This window comes from Elephantulus edwardii, unplaced genomic scaffold (genome assembly GCF_000299155.1).
Source record: "Elephantulus edwardii isolate Elephantulus edwardi_28Jun2011 unplaced genomic scaffold, EleEdw1.0 scaffold00002, whole genome shotgun sequence".
Classification (NCBI taxonomy): Eukaryota; Metazoa; Chordata; class Mammalia; order Macroscelidea; family Macroscelididae; genus Elephantulus; species Elephantulus edwardii.
In genome coordinates this window covers 45,311,512-45,317,381 of record NW_006399752.1, presented here as the reverse complement: position 1 = coordinate 45,317,381, position 5,870 = coordinate 45,311,512, and the positions used below count along the sequence as shown (strand labels likewise).

Here is a 5,870-nt window from a genome sequence, read left to right as displayed (position 1 = left end):
TGCAAGCCCTCTCTAGTCTGTCCTCCTAGGCAGGCCCTCTCCAGACTGTTTTTTACACACACACACACACACACACACACACACACACCTGCAAGCCCTCTCTAGTCTGTCCTCCTAGGCAGGCCCTCTCCAGACTGTTTTTTACACACACACACACACACACACACACCCCTGCAGGCCCTCTCTAGTCTGTCCTCCCGGGCAGGCCCTCTCCAACCTGGATGTGGGAGCAGCAGTGGTCTGTCCCCATGGGCAGGCCCTCTCCAACCCGGTGGTTCCATTGCTCAGTCTCCTTAGGAAGCTCCACTGGTAGCTCCACGAGGAGCCAGCCCACGGCCGTGATGGGCAATGCTGGTGCCTATTCAGTTGGAGTGTTTCTGTTGTGGCTCATGCCTACTCCCTCCATTAATGTCTTCTTCCCACTGAGGACGAGGACAGCCACACTTCCTTACCAAAGTAACATCTCATGATGAAATATTTAGAAACGCCACCCTCTCTCTCATGCTAGGAGTCTTGTTCCTTAGACACATCAGCAAGCCAGCTGGTTTATGGATTTCAATGTGTTTCTTGCATTGTTGCTGTTGACTGCCGTCGAGTTGAGCACGACTCACAGTGCTCTATGAACAAAAGACCTAATGCCTTTCATAACTGCCATCATTTCACCAAGTTCACAGAGTTTCCAGAGGCATGTGGTTCAGGAAGTGGACGCGACTCCTGCTTCCCAACCTGTTTTACATCTGGGAGCTCCACCAAACACTGTCCACAATGGGAAACCATTTTGGTATTTGACATCCCAATGGCACAAGGTTCAGCATCACAGCAAACCAGGTTACTTCATAAAGCACACTGACAAAGAGTGATGCACAAAGTGGAAGAGATTTCTTTCACAGGTCTCTGAATTAAAAAGACATAGACTCTGAGATACAATGTCAACTCAAACAGTAAGATGTCTGGTGAGTGATTACAGAAGTGGTCAATGTGTGAAAGTCTCTTAACACTAGTTTTAACCTGGTGAGTTAGACTTTGCAACCTTGGTGGGAAATCCTGACTGCTGTAGTATTCTCCACGATCAACAAGAAGCTAAAAAAATAAAATAAAATAAAATAAATAATTTTTTTATACCTCATCCTATTGATGCTAAGACTCCTTAACAACCCAACCCCACTGCCCTGGCCGGGGCCAGCCTCACGTCCTTGCTACGTTTGAGCCCACAGCTGCAGTCACTCACTCTCAGTCCTTCTCATTAAGTGTCTTTCTCTTTTATTGTGATCTAATTTTTTTTTTTATGATCTTCTATTTTAACAAGCACAATATTCTTATGCGGGGACTAGTTTCTTCAAATACATTCAAAATATGGGAGGCGAAGTCTCACCACCTTCACTTCTAAAGACTATCTGCCTGCATTTCCAGCTTAGAATTGTTGGTCCCTGTGACAACACATGATATATTCAGTATGTTCTGTCAATACCATAATTCAAAGGCATCAACTCTGGTCTGTCTGCCTTACTCACTTTCTAGCTTTTTCAGGTGTGTGTTATTACGTTGTCAGGGGCCGTCGAGTTAAGTATGGCTCGCAGTGGCCCTACGTGCAGCAGATCTGAACCCTGTCCTCTCCTGTGCCAGCCTCACAATCTCTGACAATACTCAAGCCCACTGCTGCAGTCACTGTGTCAATCCACCTGGTTGACAGTGTTCCTCTCTTTCGCTGCCCCCTCACTTTTCCAAGAATGGTGTCCTCCTCCCAGGAAAAACCTCTCCCCGGCAACAGGCCCAAAGTATGTGAGATGAAACTTCGCCATCCTTGCCTATCAGGAGCCCTCTGGCTGCACTTTTTCCAAGACATATGTTTGTTCTGTTGGCAGCCCATGGGGTATTCAGGAACCTTCTCCACCACCAAGTAAATTCTCCAACTCAAATACCAGTTTTTCTTTTGTCATCCTTATTTACTGTCCAGGTCTCAGCAGCATTGCAAATGACTGAAAAGAGTATGGTCTGAATCAGCAGCACACTTGTCCTCAAACTAACATCACTGCTCCTGAGTAATTCGGAGATTAATTTGGACCTCAACTGAAAATACTACAGCTCCCGTCAGGTGAACCTTGGTCATCAAAGTGAAGTCTCTGATTTTCAACACTTTAAAGAGGTCCTCTGCAACAGACCTACCCAAAGCAACATGTCAACTATTTCCTGACTGCTGCTTCTATGGGTGTTGGCTGTGGAGCCAAGTCAAATAAAGTCACTGACAAGACAACTTCAACCTCTTCCCCACCTAGCATACTGCTGCCTCCCGGTACAGCTGTGAGGATTTTTGTTTTAGGTTGAGGGGTAATCCACACTGAAGAATATGGTCTTTGGTCATTTTCAGTTAATGCTTCACATCCTCTTCATTTTTATTTTCAGCAAGCAAAAGTGTTTAGCTTGAATTACTGCAAGTTATCAATGAGTCTTTCTCCAATTCTGATGTTGTGTTTTTCAGAGGGTCAAGCTTCTTAGATTATCTGCTCAGTGTACATAATGAGGAAATATGATGAAAAGATACAAACACAAAGTCTACTTTTCCTGATTTTACAGCATGCACTATCCTTTTCTTCTGCTTGAACAACTGGCACTTGGTCAATATACAAGTTTTGCAAGAGCACAATTAAGTCATTCTGGAATTCCTAGTTCTGCTCAATAACTTGTTATGGTCCACATAGTCAGATGTATTTGGATAGTCAATAAAACACAAGTGAACATCTTCTTGGTATTTTCTTGTACCTCATCCACAAAAAGATTGGAGAAGTCAAACTAGCAAATTTGTGAGCTGTTATCTTTTTAAAGATCTTTTACTTACCTGGGAAGAATCACAAATCAGGGCTGGAAAATGAGATTTAAAAACCTAAAAAACCCACTGCTGCCGAGTCCACTCTGATTCACTGGTACCCTCCCGTCAGGTTCGTGAGGTTTTAATAGGAGCAGACTGGCCCCTCTCTCCTGTGGAGCGGCTCGTGGATTTGAACAGCCGGTCTCTCAGCAGCCCATCACTTCACCCCCTACGCCACCACAGCTCTTGAGAAATGCGACGCTGTTGCTGTCAGGTGCCATCAAGTCGACTACGATGCTCAGCGACCCTATGACCTGCCGATGGGAACCCTGTCCTATGTCCTGCGCCGCCCTCATGATCTGATACGCCCCAGCCCACTGCTGCAGATACAATGCCGGTCCATCCTGTTGGGGGGTCCTCCTCTCTTTCCCTGACCCTCCACCTTTCCCAGCATGACGTCTTTTTCCAAGGACTTGTCTCTCCTGAAAACACGTACAATGAATGTGAAACAAAAGCATCTTAGCCACTGCTTCTTGTTCATCCTGATTCCTGGTGCCTTTACGTATACAGAGTAAGGCTCCCTAAAGATTCCAGGGTTACCGCCTTCCAGAAGCAGACTGCCAGGTCTGTCTTACTGAAGGGGCTCTGGGTGGGTTTGAACTGCCAACCTTTGATAGCAGTCAAGAGCTTAACTATTTGTGACACCCAGGGATTCCTTGGCTTAACAGTAGGAGCGGAGAGGAACTGGATTCGACCCCAGCTCTGAATGTGCACTTCAGCTGCTCTTATCAGCTGTTAGGCCCTGCCAACTCCAGGTCCCCAGAAAGCAGCTGATCTTCTTAAGGTTTCCTTCTCACACAGGAGGTCAAAGTACAACATCTTCACTCTGGGGTCTGAAGAATCAAAACAAAGACAACACACAGATTCTGTGGCAATTCCACATCCATGGGAACATGCACCCTTCCTGGTGTGGGATGAGCAGCCACCCTGAGTTGGGGTGGCCTCCAAGTTGGCCTCCTGCAGACATGCCCACCAAGGCCAGGGCTGCACCCTAACTGAACCCTGGAATCTGAGAGGAGACCGAAAAAGGCCCAACCTCTCCTAACCTCTTACTTATTCAATCTTACTCTCAAATCCTGGAAAGAGGACTGGCATCCACTTCCATAACAGCTTGCCTCCAGAAACCCTATGAACTTGGAGAGAGGATGAAAGGCACCCAAACATCAAGGACTCTCCTTCATAGGGTCGCTATGAGTTGCCTGCAACTCGACGGCACTTAACAACAACAACACTCTCAAATAGAAATACTCAAACGCTCTGCCCAAGTTGTGGGATGGAGCCTATGGACAGCTCTCACGTATCACAGGGACATAGAAGATTTATGTAGAAGGAAGACCATTTCTGCAACACCAGCCATCATCCACTGGTGATCTTCTGAATGTGCTCGAGTGACCACAAGCTGAAAGAACAGGGCAGCTGCCGGGCAGAAAAACACCACATATCCTGGCAGGAGATGAAGCAAAAGGCCTACTTCAGTGACCAGGCTCTCAACTCCAGGTTCATGGACATCATGAAGCCAGAGAACCATCTTTCTGTCTGCAAGTTCACATTCAATGAGGTCCCTCCGAATTCAATCTCCATGGTACTTCCACATGAACACAAGGATGTCCCTGAATGTCTAGTTTAAAAAAACATGTTCCAGATGGGATCTTTTAATAACTGACATTTCTGTGAGCAAACTGGCAGACAATGGTGGTCCCTTCTGCAGGCACGCTCTGAGACCATCTTCCAGGTTGACTTGAGGACATCAGCGAAGCCCACACCAAGTCCTGTGATGGGAACCTGCCTGGCTTCTCTCTACTCTCACAGTCCTAGACATCATGCCACCCTCCCCACCCCACCCTCCAGCCTCAAGAGCCCCATTCCATCATGCCCTCAGGTTCCTGCAAGCACTAGCCAGTGCCCATGGGTGCTGGGGTGAAAACAAGTCCAGCTTTCCTGAGCAGAGGTGCGGGCCCTGTACCACTTCACACAGGAAGACAGGAGCAGAGGTCTGTATGAAACATCCCGTCTGAGAAGTGCCCTGCGTGTGCGTGGCTGGCAGAAGTGCCCCATGTGTGCAGCCAGCCAGCTGGCCGGCAGAAACACCCCACCCCACGGCCTGAGTATACTCTTCTGGCCATTCTGAAAACGGTCTTCAGCAGGATTTTGCTTGGAGAGGCAGACGAAAGATGGCCGACCCGAGTGCTGCACTCACCCGGAGCTCACTGCCTCACATCCTGCCTTCAAACAACCTTAGTCTGAGTCCTTTTCTTCTTTATAATGTTTTCAACCTTGAGCAGGTCTGTTCACCACTCTGGATGCCCCTTCTCCATTTGTGGAAGAGGAAAGTAATAATGCCTACTTTGAGTTATAATTAGACCACTTGAGGGAGAGGAAGAGGGCAATGATGGGGGTGCTAGAGCCAGAAGTGCGGTCCCCAGCCCTGCTGGGGTGCAAGGTCTGAACCTCAGAAGAGCTTTGGGTGGGGGAGAGGTGTCCAACCCCTGGGGAACACCGCTCAGCCCCTGGGGAGAGCCCCCTGGTGTGTATGAGGAACTTTACATAAATCACTTTCCTCCCTCTCCTCCTCCAGTGCGCCTGTGAGTAAAACCTCCAAGGCCCTTTTCTTTGTAACTCACAAGTTTGTTCTCTTGAGGTTTGCTCCCTTTCCTATAGGTAACCTGAACACAGAGTCTTGTTCCAGAACCTGAACCCTTAGCCCAGTTCCAGAGACAAAAGGTAAATATAACTGCCATCTTAGGAAATGAAGGTCGAAGGAGCCTCAAAGTTCAGTTAGCCACTTCCACTGGACTCACCCACACAAACACCTTGCAGACCAGAGGGCAGACAACGTCCTGAAAATATCTTCTAACTGAACAAGGCGTGCGGCACGCAGCTTCAACTCAAGACTACCACTAAAGTGTTAAAGTGGGCCCCGTTCCCCTCCATCTCAATGCCCCTGAAGTAGCAGTCTGTGCCCCTATTCCCAAATGGGAAAACCACAAATAAAAGAGACAATCTCTCT

The 5,870-nt window shown here is 47.8% G+C and overlaps 1 protein-coding gene across 1 annotated transcript in view; it reads right to left on the bottom strand.

Annotated features, from left to right (window-relative positions):
* NRDE2 (NRDE-2, necessary for RNA interference, domain containing) overlaps window positions 1–5,870 on the bottom strand; it is a 40,054-nt gene that overhangs the window by 1,634 nt on the left and 32,550 nt on the right. The gene's annotated exons all lie outside the window — the stretch shown is intronic.